Source organism: Acanthochromis polyacanthus, chromosome 16 (genome assembly GCF_021347895.1).
Source record: "Acanthochromis polyacanthus isolate Apoly-LR-REF ecotype Palm Island chromosome 16, KAUST_Apoly_ChrSc, whole genome shotgun sequence".
NCBI lineage: Eukaryota > Metazoa > Chordata > Actinopteri > Pomacentridae > Acanthochromis > Acanthochromis polyacanthus.
In genome coordinates, this window is record NC_067128.1 from 15,312,295 (window position 1) to 15,330,535 (window position 18,241).

Genomic DNA, 18,241 nt, shown 5'->3' on the forward strand with positions numbered 1-18,241 from the left:
AGAAAACTTCCACCTCAGCTGTTTTTCGTTCACGCTGTGTCACGCAGGTTTTCCAGGGAAGCCTTGATGCTGAACGCACTGCAGTTCTGATGTTCCATTCATTCTGTGCGTGACGATGTGTTTGCACATTGGTCATATGACTGGGCTGGCACGGTGCGTACCACCCAGCTGTAAAAGTCATAAAATGGTTAATTATCAAGCAAATGGTGTTCCCTTACTGAGAAATACATCAGATCTTGCTGTGGAAACCTTTGAAAGACAGATGTTCTTCTACATTCTGTTTTTTTTTTTTTTTACAACTATGTCAGGTTCTGTCTAAAGGCTGAGAGTTTAAGAGACTCCATGAAAAATCTGGGACAGTGAGGCTGCTGTCTGATTTTTAGAAAAAATAAACCAAAATCTAACTCTGAAATCATAAAATAATTTCTTCTGCAATGCATGTCTGAGTCAAATCAGCTGATATCAAACTGAATGTATCAAGATCAATTTATGGCTTTGAATTCTTTAATATGTGTCCCACCGTCAGCACTGCGTATCCACCTGTGCAAAATATGTCTCCCATATATGTGTGACATGTGAGGTATGTAACAGCTCATAACTCAGATTTCGAGCTCATGTTTTAGTTCTGGCTTTAAAATGGAGAGCAAATGTGCGTGGGTGAGCAGGTCAGACTATCGGTTTGGAAACTTACAGAAATGTTCAGACTCAGGGCCCCTCCTCAGTCCCACATCAGAGATGAGTTAGCCCTTCCCAAACTGACTTTCCATTTCCAATTCCCGAGAAATTGGATTGCTGGGCAAGCCCTTCTGGAAAAGCACAATTCCTGCTTTCAGGCTGGAAACTTCGGTTCAAGCTCCAGCATAAAACAGAGCAGAAAGAACACAAAGTACCAGATGTAACAAAACTGAAATGGGGATAAAAGTAAATCAAGAGCAGAAAAAATAATTTAAGTGTTAATGTGATTTTTTTTTTCCTGTTATGAACCTCAGCCCTGTCAAAAGAGTGTGAAATCAGTGTGCAGTGACAGTTGTGTCGTGACTACGTGTGGATATTGTATGAATTGTTTGACGGATTTTGAAAGTAGGTTCCTATATGACGAAACTACATTTTCAGTTCCATTTTAAGGGAAACATGATTTCTCCTGGGTTAATATGATTGTAATGTATTCCACAAATGGTTCTGATCAACATATCTTTGCCATTTATTGTATTCTTTTACGATTGTTGCTCCTTTTCAACCAATGGGACTCCCTGACTGTTAATGCAGACAGAAAAGGAGGAGCTTCAAACATGTTGTGTAATGGTTGTATTTTAGCCCAAAGCATGATATTTTCTTCAACCAAACACTATTCCTAATGCTTTAACCCTATTTAACCCTTAGATGCATAGGTGGGTCTAAAATGACCTGGTGAGGTCGTTTTCTTGCACCTGAATCTGAAAAGTTTTTATCATTTCATATTCCAGCTATTCCTCAAAAAACATGTCTTGAATATATAAATATTTACATTTTTGAGTTACCTTTTATACTTTTAAAGAACTTGTTATATTTGCATTATTCCCCGCAAGTTCTTTATCACTGATAATATCATACAAAAGGTAATGAAAAACACAAATTTAAAGGGACGCAGAGCAGCAACAGCTGGAGGAAAAGAGTGGAAAAATGTCTACTAAATGGATGTTGACTTTCTTCTGTTGCTGTTCTGTGTAATATTCTTCATTTTCAATCATCAAAATGTTAGGAATGTTATAAAGTGAAAAATAAACATATTTCAAACAAGAAATCATTCTTATGTGGACAAAAACTAGAATACAAACAACAATACAAATGATTATTCTTAACCAAAATGACAATAATGGCATAAAAACACATTGATTGTTATACAGGTCATTTTGGCCCACTTATGGAAGAGTGTAGGGTCCAATCTAAGGGTTAAAAATGAGTGAAAAGAAAACTTACATCTAAAAATAGTATCACATACTGGATATGAACCCCAGCGCTGTGCTGAACTAATCCCAACTCCAACCTCCTAATGAGGCTTTCTGAAAGTGAAATAATCTCCTGCTGCATCACACTGTGGTTTACACTTACTGGAAGAAAACGTGTTTCTTTGAAAACCTATTAAGAACGCAGATTAGTTGTATAGAAAGGTCATTTTAGAGGGACTTGGTTGGCTGATTGTCATGATTCTACTGAAATGAACTGCAAGTAATTCAGCTGTGACATGTGTCAGTAAAGGCCACGACTAGCTGTGCTGACTGTGAGTGTACCATATATATGTATGTATGTATGCATGTATGAGTCTTTCTGGATTGTACGATAAAAATCATTGCTACTAAAAGCAACACAGCATCATCAGCGCAAATGATTTCTATCTGAATGCACTTTAAAGGTTGATAAATTGCAAAGTTTTGGGTCATCCTGATGACCTATATTAGAACCAAACCACAAAAGCCCCCAGTTCTGATGTATGTACTCAACCTGGCTTGGACTGGAAGTAAAATCCACAGCAGTGTCTGTTTAAGAGTTGTGTATTAGGTCAAGTCTTGTATGTTTATTATTTACTTGAGTAAGTTCAAGATGATGGAAGCTTCAAACGTGTTATGTAAGAGATGTATTCTAACCCAAAGCAGGATGTTTTCCTCAACCTGACAATATTCTCAAACCCTATTTAAAAATGAGACTTCTAAAAATAGTATCACATACTGGACATGAACCCCAGTGATGTGGTGACCTAATCCCACCTCCATCCTTCTAACGTGGGTTTTTGAAAGTGAAACAATCTCCTGCTGCATCATACTTTTACTTCCTTACTGGAAGAAAACATGTTTCTTTGAAAACCTATTAAGATTAGCTGTACAGGAAAGTGATTTTGGGGGGACTGGGTTGACTGATTGTCATGATTGTACTGAAATGAACTGCAACTAATTCTGCCGTTACGCACATCAGTAAAGGCCACGACTAGATGTACTGATTATCATTTCACAAATCATTTTTACATTCCAGTTTTCAAGTGAAGAACCTCAAAAGATGACATTTGAGCGAGGATAATTAGAGCTGACGTGTTTGCAGTTGTAGTTTTATTTTTAGGATGGCAGACAATCAAGAAAATGCTCAAGCTGAGAGACACAGGCAGACACACACTCTGTGCAGGCAGACGGGTGCTGAAAAGTTTATGAGGTCAGTGTGGTAATCCAGATTGATGCAGCGACGTGAAGTCATTGCTGACACTGTTGACTATTAATACCATATGATTGGAGCGCGAAACCCGCCAGCTGAATATTACATTCTCTATTTTTGTATTTGAAGGGTTTCATGCCAATGCCCTGTCTGCACTCACACTCACGTACTATAGGAAGGAAGAGCAAACTGCCAAGCCCACTTTTAAAAGCAGGTCATTCATTTAAAATGTTTCTGTGGAGGTCAAAGCAGTGATTAACTTAAGCACATGTGAACATTCACACCTTTAAAACGGGTAGTAGAACTTCACACGATTTAACAAACGCCACCGTACTCTCACTTTCACCTGTTGTCAGATTTCATCTCACTTCCTGCACCACGCAGTGTGTTTAGTTCAGGCCACACACTGATGCTGGATGTCGGCTGATAGAGAAAGCAGGAGTCCTGCCATAGGTTTCATTATGAGAGAACAAGATCAGGATATCAGGGAGTTTCTCATTCTCAGAATTCACTCTCAGTGGAAGAGAAAGTGAAAAGAAAAAGAAGCCATAAAAGTTTGGTTATGATTAGAATATTATTTGGAGACGGACACATATTACCCCTTTTTATGCCCCTATTTTAATAATAAAACTCTGCAATTTTTGAGTCACACAGTACACTTTAGCTAAAATGTAGCAGATCTGAACAGCAGACAGGCATTACAGTGAATATTTCAGATTAATTAATCATCTGAATGCTACATTATGAGCCTTAAAATGTGTTGTGACAAATCTGCTACATAAAAATTGTCGGTTCGACTTCTTTCTTGACCCTTTTGTATGTAATTTACAGTTTTCATCATCACACCCCAACCAAGAAACATGCACATGGACACAGCTTTAGACTTTGTTCAGCTCCACCTTTGGATCTAGGTGCTGCTGATATTCATTCTTTGTTAGAGATATATTCATTCAGGCGTGTTTTAGTTCAAGATCACGCTTCAGACCTCACATATCAAAACTGAAACTCAACACACTAAATTTAACCTGTGATCTGTGTGGACAGACACCAGTTTGAGCACACGTGTTCTGTTCAAATGTTGCTAACTTACAGAAACTACGTAAATCTAATCTGTATTAGATACACACTCACACATAAATGTGTATATATATATATATATATATATATATATATATATATATATATATATATATATATATATACTGAATATGCACTTCAAAACTTTGGGGTCACCCAGAGAATTTCATGTTTTTCATGAAGACTCACACTTTTATTCATGTGGTAACATAACTGCACAAGGGTTTTCTAATCATCAGTTAGCCTTTCAACACCATTAGCTAACACAATGTAGCATTAGAACACAGGAGTGATGGTTGCTGGAAATGTTCCTCTGTACCTCTATGTAGATATTCCATTAAAAATCGGCTGTTTCCAGATAGAATAGTAATTTATCACATTAACAATGTCTAGACTGTATTTATGATTCATTTAATGTTATCTTCATTGGTAAAAAATTGCTTTTCTTTTAAAGATGAGGATATTTCTAAGTCACCCCAAATTTTTGAACGGTAATGTATATTTTTGTGAAGATTTTTTTTTTTTGGTTTGTTGCCTTTATTTGATGGGGCAGTGAAGAGAAATTAGGGGAGAGACACTCTGCAAATGTCCCGACCAGCTGGGAATCGAAGCAGGGAGCCGCGACTGAGAGTGAATGTGCCCAGCTGGTATAAATCTTAACCACTCGTGTATCGGATTTCCCCCCAGTAACCGATAGAATTTAATACATTTTGTGGCAGTATTTGCATGAAGTCTTATTTTGTTAAATTGGAACCAGAACATCCTACATACACCGCAAACTCAGCATATATAATTTAGCACCAGCACACTTGAACACACTGAAATTGTGTGAATTAATCCACAATAAACACTAATCCACACTGGTCATTGTGGACTTTACACAACATTTGTGTGTTAAAGGTAAACACCATCAGTGTATTTTGAACACTAAATGCAGTTGCTGCTCTAGTAGCACTATGGAGGACATACATTGAACTCAATATTTAACTCTTGCAGAGTTTTTTTTTTTTTTTTTTTTTTTTTTAGAGAAGTTGGGAATCAATTTGTAATCTCAAATTCCACTCCCACACATAGCACAATAAAAAAAAGTATTTTTAACAGGAACACCACACATAGAAACAAATTGTTGCCCCAGCAGTAGAATCAGTCCTCATTAGCAGAGGTTCAAAACACCATGACTCTTACTGCTGGGAGCAGCAGACACTGTCTTCTAAAATCAACTCTCTACAGTTTCCAGAACTTGACCTTTGACTCTCTGTGTTGCTTTTTGAGGAATCTTGTCATTGTATTGATGAAGCAAGATATATTTTACTCTCTACTCTCAACAGTTTGGATTTTGCTGTGCTGAAAGATGTGATGGTTCCTTTATAGTTAGAAAAAAATGCCTTTTCACTGAGAGGAAAGGTGAGCATGCTCTACTGGTTATGGCAGTCTTTCATAGACTTTTCAGCATTCGGTAACATGATGATGTTGATGGATTTCTGTGACATCCCTTTCATATAATTGTTTTCCTCTGCACCAGTGAAAATGCAAACAATGCATTTACGTGAGCACTGGGGCTGTCATGATATTCAGTTTTAAATACGGGATTATTGGAACCAAATTAATTACTGAAAAAAAATGATGTTATTGTGATTTCTATAGATTCATTTAAAATAAGTAATGCTATCAATCAAATACAACTTTGTTTTTTGGTCAAATTAATATTCATTCAAAACACAAGTGTAGTTAGGTGTAACTCTATCTGTGCTGTGTGTTTTTTCTATGTGAACTGGAGACTTACTGGGGATGGATTATTTACAATATTATCATTTTTATTTTTTATTTAGCCTTTATTTAGCCAGATAAAAGACTCATTGAGATCGAAACCTCTTTCACAAGGGTGACCTGGTCAAGAGAGGCAGTGGCAAACGTAAAAGTAAACAAAAAACAGACAGATAATAATAACAACAAACATTAAAATATTAAATACAAGCAATTAGATACAGAAAATACAGGAGCTATTTCTATAGTAACAACTGAAGAACACAGGCACGGTTCAAAGGATTTCTGTTGTCGACATCTTAAGATAGAGCAGAAGGCTTCCAAGGAACAACAACTTCACTTCAGATAGGAGGGAATTCCAAGCAGAGGAGGCAGAGTAACTGAAAGCTTTTTTCCTGTTTCAGTTCATATGTTCTTTATTAACAGAAAATATTATGTATTATTAACATGATATCACTATTTCACTTTGTTTTTTTAAGATCACAGCTATTGTCAGATAGTAATATAGTTGTAAAACAACGCTAATAAGTACAAAAGTCGACAAGTTTTATAAAATAATACATTTTTTTGAGGTGTATCAGCTGATGTGGTCTACATTTTTCTAATCAAGACGTCAGGTTGAGTTGACTACAGTAGAGTGCATTTCCACACATGGACAGTTTCAGTTTGACAGAGCAGCAGCAACAGTTTCTAGGCACTTTGAGAAACATGGTTTATTTCAAAAACCGGCCACATTTCACTTTTATAAACAGTTTCAAGAGGCAGAACCACTTCAACTTATGAGAGTCTCATGCTGTTTAATTGAATCATGACGTGCGCCAGCTCTGTCCTCATGCTTCAGTTTTCATCGCTGCATCAATATTTTGGTATCAGACAAGTTCAATCTGCAGGTTTAGAAAACCCAAGTTGTATTAGATGCAGCTTGTGGTTTGCAGGGACTCAATACAACTCTTTAAGACTTTAGTAATGATGAAACAGTTTATGTTTAAGAAGAATAAAAGCACTGCCACTCAACAGCAGTGATGGTGGTGGATCAAATTCAATTGAACTGAAGCAGGAAGGACTCAAAATCAAAACTAATTTCATCATGTTTAAAATGTTTGCTGGCTGCTTTTATTGGTCTTTATAATAATCCACTTCCCCAACCCCTTGATTTCCAGAATATAGGATTTTGTTGTTTGAGAAAGTGAACTTTTGGATTCCCTGCACTGCCACACGATACTTCGGCTTTGAATTGTTGTGATAATAAAATAAAAGTGCTTATGGCGATGATGATAAGTGTTGGTAGAGGAGGCTTTCTATCCGCCTGGTGTCTTTTCCCGGTTCCCTGCTGGTTGCCCGGTAAAGCCACCAGGAGGATGAGAGGCATTATTTCCCGGAAAGGAACAGGGTGACGTAATCCACTCCTGCTCAGAATAAAAGATGAGGAGGAGGAGGAGAGGAGAGGAGGAGGATAGAGGAGCTTTGTTTACGGCTCTGCCGGAAAAAAAAATAGAAAATAAAACAGAAAAGACAAATAAAATGTATTAGATTCTTACTTAATAGCAAGAAAAAAATTTATGTTTGTTATTCTTCTTCAAGTCCACCATGCACTGGGTATTATTAGGAATATTTATGACCACTTATATACAAACAATATTCATAAATATTATAAATTAAGTCAAATGACACCAGCAAAACAAATATACACGTATTATATCACTATTATGTACTAGATTGTATTAAATTGTATTTTACAAGTACATTATTATTTGATTTATATATTACATATGTTATCATTTTATTGTATTGTTAGGTCTCCTACAACAATAAAATAATACAATCAATGCAATACTTTCAATAAAGTGCCTGATGATGATATACACAACATTTCATGCAGAAAAGTAACAGATTTCTGTATTATATTTTACATTATTTTTTAGTTGAAAATTAATATATTCATCATTCATTTTATTCCTAGACCTTTTTTTTCTTTCTTTAAATCGTATTCAACCCGTCGTATCCAGATGACTTCATCCTTTCCGGGAAGCTGAGCTCTTCTTCTTCTTCTTCTTCTTCATCACGGGCAAACCGGGAAGTCCCCCTCCTCCCCGTCTCCTCTTCCTCCCACTCCTTCCTCCCCCTCCTCCCCCTCCTCCCAGCATCACGCCACTGATGAGAAGCAGCGGGGTGTGAACCTGGGCGGATTGATGGATGGTTAATGCTCACTGTACGTGTTAATGCGGTGAATGTGGGTTTGTAGGACTACGGAAGCCGGCCGGCTTCATTTGCACTTTCGATCTAAGTGATTCACCGCATTCCGGTAAATCTGTGCGTGGCTGAAACGGAGCCGCAAGAGGAGCTGGAGAGCGACCGACAGGGGAAGAGAGCAGCATCATGAACACTGCAGGTTCCAGCAAACACGTTTAACTGCTGATGTAAGGCTTTACTGTCAGAGAACTGTACATTTTTTATTAGGACTGTTTCAGTCAGTGGACATTATCCTGTTGGAAACCCTTTTATATGTGGTCTATATCATCACACTTTATAACTGTAATGTAATGACTGCAATTTCTCAAGTTTCTCATATATAGGCTACACTTGAAAAAATCTGTAGAACACCCCATTTTTTCCAGGTTTTTATTGGAATTATGCATGTTAATGTCTCACTGTACTCTGAAATGAAAGCATAAAACAAATAATGAAATTTAGAAATCAAAATGTATTCTAAATCTTTGACTCATCAAATTAGCCACCTTTGGCAGATATAACAGCTGAACACACTCGTGGCATTCTGTCTCCAGTTTCTGAGCGTTTTTTGATGGTGAAGAAAGCTGTACTCACTGACACATCGACTTTCTTTGCAATTTCTCTGCAGGAAAGACCTACATTTTAAGTGTTATGATAGTCTGTCTGTCTTCTATTGTTAATTGTCTTTTCCTCGCCATTTTTTTAGCAACACACTACTTTCTGCATTACAATACTGTTCAAATTATGCTCTGGAGGATATGGTGTCATGGTGTGTTCCAACACTACTTTTATGCAGACAGAGGTGGTTGTAAGTAATCAAGAAAAGTTGGAACACCTGCAGGATTTGGTAGCACCAACTTTCAAAGCTTGACCAACCTCCACTGCTGCAGAACAGCTTTAAGTTGTTAACATACTGCTTGTTCCCTAAAAAAAGGCCTTTTTGTATAATTGAGCTTCAACTTTGGGTAATCTTACCTTTCTTCTAACTTCTGGCAGTTCACCACTTACCTTTGTACCATTTCAAGCTATTCATTGGACTTGAACTACTTGAATTTCAATATTTTTATAAATGGACATAAAAAATGCAGCATTTTAAAATGTTTCACTGGTAGTGTACACACACACACACACACACACACACACACACACACACACACACACACACACACACACACATATATATATATATATATATACACACACATATATATTCAAAAGAATACAAATCTAACTGAATTACTAAAAACCATCGATTATTTACTGAAGTAAGACTTTCTAGGATTACAGAAGTATCATTACTGTGTACCTTGTGCCTTCATATGGACTATTCCTTTCATCTCTTTTTGTCTGTTCACTTTTATTTGATTCTCTTTTGTTCTTAAAACATCTTTCTAGTTTCTATGAATTTGTCTTCTGCCACTTGCCAGATCAATGCAGAACACAAATGATTATTTTCCACTTAGGTTTAAATGTCTTTTTAATGTCTCCACAACAGTGACATTCACAGTACCAAAGAGAAAGGAGAGATAAAGATCCGTTCCATATGAAGCTTGATTGATGTGGTTATGATTCATCATAATTAGAGTGGCTGAAAGCAGCATACACAGCGATGATTCAGTGTTTGTACCAGGCTAACGCTGGCAGCCTCATGTGACAGGATATGAGAAGCAGCTGTTCTTCACCTTTGACCTTGGTGAGTCTGTGGGCTTGTTTGTGATTTATAATTGGTGTGTGTGTGTTTTTAAAGAACTACTTGGCAGACAGGTTAGTCTAAGTATTTTGAAGAATATGCCTCAATTGTTCTGTGGATTTAGACTGCCTCAGCGTCTTCTGTCACTTCATGTAATCCAACAGTGACTCCATGTTGCTGGGATCAGGGATTTGCGGGGGTCACACCATCTGTTGCCAGACTTGTTGTGTCTGATGTTTATGGCCAGCCGGTTTCACATTTAATACCTAGATGGGATATTTATTGCAAGTATCTGTGATTCATTTCTTCCAAGTTAAAAAAGACCACTTCAGGTATCTAGAATGTCATTCTTCCAAGGACAAATGGGGTAACTTTCACCATTTATGTGTGTGGGGTTTCTTATTACAGAGATCACAGCTATTTGAACTGCGGATAGCAGCAGTTGAATTATGACTAGCTGTATTTCTATTTTAAAATGTCTACAGTTTAATTCTGACTAGTTCAAGATCATTTTTATTCTATTTCATTCAGGATGCATTCATTGTCCTTTTTAGATATCTTAAGTGAAGTTTTAACTTGACTAGAACTATTAGTACTCTCAATGTAATGAAAGACGTCTTCATTTAGAGTTTTGCTGAGGGAAAATGACATTGCAGATATCTGTAGTTACATCAGAAGCAACAGGAAATTAAAGGCTGTTTGCTTTTCAAACATTCTGTGGCACTGCAGCTTTAGCTGCATAGCAAGTTGTTTTACTTCCTTGTCAGAGCAGCCTGAGGCTAAAGTTCGAATTAATTTTAAACACAAATCTCTAACGAACAAAGCTCTTGTTCTCCACAGACTTCTTGCTAATGAGCTCATCCTGTTTCACAGCACAATTTTATTCACCAAAGCAACCAACATCCAAAGTAAAGCCTTGTATGAGCCACGTCATGCACAACAATCTGAATAGTCATAATAAGGTCTGAGATATCAGCAGCTACTGTTTTGACGGGTCATATCTGAATTACAGATATCCGTAAGTGTTGTTTTGACTGGTCAGCATGAGGTTGATATTTGAAACTAAATTTCAACTAGTCTACAGTATTGTAACAAGTAGTTGCCTTGGTAATATCTGTTATTCTAACTCTGGATAGTCAGACTCAACTATTAAATGTTAAAAGAGCTTGTCACAGAAGGAAGTTCTTAAAACTTTGGCTGTTTGTCTGGGCTTGTTTGTGAACCAGTGAGTTGAATCCCTGATGTTCCTGGTGATGGATGTGCTTTCACACGCTTGCCATAGTGTAATTGTTGTGAAATTTTTTGTGTGAGTTTACATCTGTGCATCATTTTCTTCTATGATTATCATTTTGCATCTCCCTGTGATTCTTTTGTGCTTCCTTTTGGCCATTTTCTAAAATCTTTTTGGAGTCATTCCGTGTCTGTTGGGGTGGAACTGGAAGCACTGGGGTGATTCACACTCATGAAGGATCCTAGCATTCTTGTCCCTGGACTCCCACAACCTCTGTTTGCATTAGTTCTCTGATTCTCTTCTTTCTGTTTGATCTCTGTAATAAATTCTTTTGTTTCTTCCTGTTGAAAACATTATTTGCTTCCTCAAGGCGTCCTTTCATGCAGTAAATAAACTCTAGTTGCCTGAAACGTAAGATTAAAAATAGGCTTTACATGTTAAAGTTGGTTATCCTGCTCTTGAACCTGAAGCAGTGGGTGTTTAGGTGTCATTTGTGGGCTTTTAAAATCACTGCTGAGTGTGATTGAAGTGGACTGGGGCAAAGGTGCACTCTGTTATCTATTTTAGAAGGAACCACATTGTGTAGACTAATGTGAGTAGAAGGTCACAGAGGACAATAAATCGTATGATTCAGTAGTTTTGCCTTTGTACCAGGTCCCTGCCTGGACTAGTCCAACTTTTGGATTTTCCCTCAACCTGACAGTACCTGAACAGCCTCAGTGAGGTGTGTTCTTTCTTATTTAATTCAGTACATTGGTTTAAAGCAAGCTCATACAGCAGTTCTGCTGACCTCTTTTGTAAGTAACTCCTTCTTTCTGTTTACTTGTTTCTAAGCAACAATCACATGTCAGAACTTGTCCCCCCTTGCAGAAGATAGTTTTAAATCTCTTGGAGCTTCAGCGGTTTAGGTAACTACAAAGGTTGTCACATGAATTGCAGTTAGAATTAACCATTGTTGTATGTCTACATTTTACTCAGTGCAACCACAATTTCACTGTTAAGCAATTTACTCTGTTGTGTTTTATAAATTGAAATCAGTTTCTTTCCATTCCAGGCAGATGAGAAAAAAAATCAATCATCACACTCTTGAAACTTTCTGTCATTTTGTAATCCACGGTTATATTAATGCAATGCAGGTTTGGATGGATGACACACAACAAAATATCATCAGCTCACCATCTGATGTTTACACCTTAGGAAAATTAATGGAAACCAGTTGCTGCCTGAAGCTGTAGTAGCTACAATTACCACCTTGTTCTTATATGTCTCCGCCAACCAGTAAAGTTATAATTTACATCCAAATCTGCTGTTCCTGAGATATGAGGCCGAATGAAGGTCAGAAATATTATGTTTTCACAGTGAATGTTTCTTTTGACCATTTGGATATGTATGTCAATGTTTCATAATTTTAACTTATTTGACATTTGTTTGAATGTTTTCATAATCATCATATGAATTCTTGAGTTATGGCCAAAAATGTTTTTTTTGTGAGGTAACAGTGGCCACTGACCACCAACATCTAGCCAGTTTAGTTCAAATAAATGTCCTAAATTTTCAGTATTTCAAAGTGTTAAAGAGTTAATGTGTTCATGAGAATTATTTGGAAAATATAATGACTCCGACTGAGAATGTCACCAGTACGGAGGCATAAAAAATATAGGCTGCATATAGAAAACTTAACGGAGTGACTTTGACATAGCCCATTGGTTTGTGGACTAGTGTTTTGAATCCTCAAGTTTTAATAGGGCTGTTTGAAACCACATCTAATGAATGAGGGATTAAAATGGAGAACTTAAAGACACTACAAATAGTAAGGGAGTAACCTGTCAATCCCAGCATATCCCCACTCTTAAGCATACCCTGCTTCATTATCTGGTTTTCTTAAAATACAAAATATAAACTACAAAATTATTGCCATGCTGTATTGAAAGGGCCTTTAAACTAGTGGTTAAGACCTTTTACAGATTAGGAAAATATTTACTAAAGTAACAGATCAGATGAGAAGTAGAATCATTTTCTCAATGACTTCTATACAATCTGACTTCTTTTATCAACCAGAGGAGTCTCCCCCTGCTGGCTGTAAGAGAGAATGCAGAAAATCAGTCCTTTTGGACAACAGGTTGACGCATTATGACACAAAGTTATGGTTTATCGTTAAGTGGGCTGTTATGTGTGACAACATTGCTTGTTTCAGTAAACGATTCAAAATGGCAAATTACATATAAGTGACATTTTCCCATCGAAAGTTACATTTTTTTCTGCTAACCACAACCACTTCAGAAGCTAAACTGCATGAGTGTAGTATTTATTTTAACCCAAACCATGTAATTTCCCTGAAACTAGCTGTTTTTGTGCCGAAAACCAGAACCTTTGCCATAGCAGTGTCATAAAACGACTAGTTATCTTCAGCTCATCCTTGTCTGCAATGTATGTCCAGTTGATCCATATGGTGGAATTCTCCACAAACTTTCAGAAAGTCCCTCCATGATCATCTCTTCATTTTTGACCTTTTTTTTCTTTCCTTCGTCATCCTTTCCTTCTCGTTTCCACTGCGCCTTTTCCCTTCTTGCCTCCTACATTCTTCCACCCCTGTTCTTCTGTTCCTCATCTGCATTAAACTAACCTTTGCAGTCATCAGTCTTATCTCATTTATTATATAAGTACATTTTAGTGACAATACATGGGTTTGTGTGTATCAGAGTTGGCCGTGGATGTGGAAGTAATGTGACTGTGGGATGGAAGTGATTAGAGGTCATGGGACACAGACTGTTTGAGATCAAGCTTGTAAAAGTTTTGCAATCAAAGAACCACAGTTTGGCAGGTCACCACTGATTCCCATGTTCTTCTTCTCCTTTAATGTCAACTTTAATGTTGTAAATTTATCATATTATTTTGTTGCTCGTAGGCAACACACTTCCCAGTTATGTTAAACTCAGCTAAAAAATCTCACTCCTTGTCGATTCATGCAGCCTATTTTATATTTGGTAAAGTTGGAAGGGCATGTCCGTGTTTATCAGGTAGCTTACAGACAACTAATTTATTGTGTGTTGCAGCAGAGCATCAACCAGGTTGTAATTTTTAATTTTAGACGTAAATCAAATTGGCTTGAGTGTAACCCTCATTTATACCTAAACTGTTTTTGTGCAGTTTTTAATAATATTTCAGTTATTTTATTAGAATGTGTAGCTAGAATCTGCCTCACATTGAAATACAGTCAATAAATGCTGTTACATCAACAAAGTTAACCAGTTATGGTTGGAGAATTTTTAGTCTTGTGTTGTTGTAATTCATCTGTCTTTTCCATTTGTTTTGTATAAACTAAACCTTAGCCTTTATTTATCACAAATGCATTTTTACAGTACTGAGAAGTGTTTTTTTTGCATATCACAATTGGTGTGAGAGTGCAGGGTCAGCCATAGTATAGCGCCCCTTGAGTAGGAAGGGTTGCTCACATTTGGGTTTGAACCTCTGACCTTCTGATCAGTAGTCCAGAAACTTAACCGTTGCACCACCACCATGTATATGTAGCAGGTATACTCAAAACAAAAAAAATCCTGTCTGTATCAGTTTGGTTAACCAGTGAATGATCTGTACATATGACCAGATCTCTACAGCAAACCAAATTGTGTTTTAGTGGTTTACAGCCACTGCAGCATGGATCTGAATAAGTTCTCTTTGTTTGACTCATCTTCTGCTGCAGTGACCCAGTTTCCCCTCAGGGCTCATTAAAATTTCATCTAAGTTTCATCTCTCACACTTCTTAGCTGCTTTCTTGCTACAGCACAAAAACATGCAACATGAAGTCGGAATCTGAGCAGAAGAAAACTCCAAGCAGGAAGTTCACAATGTTCATTCTGTATGTCATTTCAGCTCAAGGAAACATGCTTTGATCACCTTCCTGCTACTGAGTTGACGAAGCTTTCATGGAAATGTTGCCAAAGTGGCCTCAAGGCCGACAACTTCTCGTTTGACGTGTTTCCGCTTCTGCTTCTGTGTGAGCAAAGTTAACGCATCAGGTGAAAATAACGTGTCACAACTTTCACCTGGATCGACCTGCAGTGCTCTTCTGCTGCAACTCAGCTCTGTTGTGTTGACTTGATCGAAAACCTGATTTAAAAAATAGAAATTTTAAAGAATCAATCTATAAAATGTTCTGTGCCGTGGGACAAGAAACAGAACATTAATCTTTCAGTAAATCCAGAAACATCTTCAGCAGATTTTAAAACCTGTGACATGTAACAATACTGTCTTTATTTGATTGTACATCCAAATTTTCTAGCATTGGAGTGTGGATAATTTTGCAGCAGGCTTTGCTGCCACACAACAGGAATGTTTTAGCTCCATAAACTGCGAAAGTAGGCATTTTCTGTTCATTTCTGAGGTTTTGAAGGTTTATTTTAACCAAGAATAATATATGAGTCGAGTAATATTTTTTAAAAATTCTGTCCTGAATAGCTGTTATTTATTGAATAACTTCATTCAAATAGAAAAAGCCTATAACAAATCAGTATTTGGTTTAGCTGTTTTTTCTCTGTACACTTACACCCAGTTGTGGCCCAATCCTTAAACCATGACTTTAAAAAGTTACTGTTATTAACAAGTTGGAAGGACATCAACCTCTACAAAAAGGCACAAGATGGAAGGAAGACGCACACATCATTTCAGTTTCATTGGTTAAAGGATGCTGTACTCGACCTAAATAATGATCAAATCTCAGATGTCCAACTGAAACTAATTTCAAATTTAGACTCCTGAGAAGATAAATCAAGTGTTCCTTAATGTAAAAGTGATCAGCAGCAGCCTTTAAGTTCAGGAAGTGACGTGTGTGAGTAGAAGTGTTCAGGGAAGGTGTGCAGTCTATAGGCATTTAGTGTGAAGGTGCCTCATTTCAGGTCATTTCAGTTTATTACAGTTTACTTCAGTTCAGTTCAGTTGTGGGTGTGAGCAGCTAAGCAGCAGGGATTGTGAGCACTAACCTGAGGCAGAAGAACAAGAAAAGCCTGAAGATTTGTAGAAAAATTAACATATTAGCCTTAACATATGTGGGTCCTACAAATCCACCACTTTCCGAATAGTTTAAAGAAGGAATTGAACCAATTTTATCCAAGTCTGCTCCTGATATCAGCTCATTTTCTGTAGTTCCTTGTTGCCCAGGAATGTACCGTGAACCCAGTCAATGCTTGAAGGAAAGGCCATCCTGTTTAGGTTTTTATGTGACAATATTTAGGGCAAAAATGGTCAAAAAATACATCAGTCTTCCGGCCATCTTCTCTTTTTGCAACTCTCACTCCTTCGTCTTTTCTCCTACATGCTACCTTTGTTGTTTGTTGTTTTCAGTTACTTAAGCTCACAGGTGTCTAAATCACCTCCTCCCAACCTCTCCTATCAAGGTAAAAAAAAAATTAAATTAAAAAATCATCCTATTTCTGCTGCATAGTTTTTTGAGGAACCTTGACATTCAGTTAACTCTAATTGGCAAAAAAAAAGAAATCTAAAAACTATTTATTAATCCATAATGATAAACGGGGAAAATGCATTACCATTTACCCATTTAAGGGTAGCTATATCACAATTCGGAGTTTACTTATTTTCTGAATTAATATAAAACTAAGCATTTTTGAAAGTGTAGCTCACATGACCTTGCTGAGATTGGAATTGTAATTTAATATAGTATATTTTATACAATAAAGTATGCAAAATTTAAAGTAAGACCAAGCTCTGCGAACATTATTCATGCTATATTCTGCCTACTTTCCATAAAGCCGCAGTGCAATAAAGTGAGGCAAATGTTTTAGTGAACTCTTGTTCTCTTTTCTGTGTCTCTTCCTCGCTGCAGCGCCTCATTTCCCTGCAGGGATGATTAAAGTTTCATTGCATAGTTCATAGAAAGAGGAGGAGGTTTGTATGTGGGTTTTCTCTGTTTTACATAAACTCTTGAGTGTGTGTCTGCGGTGAAACGATTTTATTGTCTTGTATGTGTCAGTATGTTGTATGTAAATGAGAGAAACTGACTCATTTTACCAGAATTAAATCTGATTTCAGGTCAGATTTCTCAACAGAGAGAACAACTTGTGGACAGGTTGAAACATATCATTGTGCAATAAAGTAAAATCATGACATTTCAAAACGTCAAATGCTGCCAAGTGTGTGTGTGTGTGTGTGTGTGTGTGTGTGTGTGTGTGTGTGTGTGTGTGTGTGTGTGTGTGTGTGTGTGTGTGTGTGTGTGTGTGTGTGTGTGTGTGTGTAGGCAGCAGTACAGACGGGAACCGGCATCATGAGGGTGCACCGCTGGATTAAAGCGCTGTCTGCGGTTTTGTTTTTCAAGTTGAGGTCATTTTGTGGATGTTACATCAGCAAATGTAGGAAATGACATGATACGGGTTCAGCCAGGGTCAGAGCTGAGCCAGTTACAGTGGAAGTTATGTTTGATGAGCTGCAAACGCTCATCAACAGGTATGAGTACAGAGCTTGAGAGTGAGGAAGACATATTCTGACGTGGTGTCATTTTTGGGAAGAGCTGCTGATTGTTCTTTCGCTGTCAACTCTGCCAAAGTGACAGTAAAACCTCGTATGAAGCAACAGAGCAGGATGTTAGGTGGATGTTTACTGATACTACAAGCTGAGCACAAGAGATTCTTAGAAAGATCTGCAAAGTTCTCTTTTTTTATCACTGTGTGCCCAAGTCAGCTTTTCTGCTGTACAGGTTTTTTTTTAATTTTTTGGTAGTTAAGTTTTTATTTAATTCATTAACAAAATAAAAAAGAACAATTAAATACAGTACAAAAACAAAAGTTTCCAACTTCTGAATGAAAGGGAGCAGAGAGAAGAACAAACTTAGATAATCTGCCCCTTTATAACAAACAATCAGTTTACAATGAGCATTAAAACAAACAACAAACAAAATGACTGTAATGTCTGAGAGGCTTGCACAGAAACTCTCACTCATATCAGAGTTTTCTCTCATAACAAACACTATAAAACTCAATTCATATCTTTGTATTTTAATAATATGTAGGTTTGAATTACATTTTTAAATCTTGTGTGTGTTTAGGTTCTTTTGGTTGTTTGTTTAG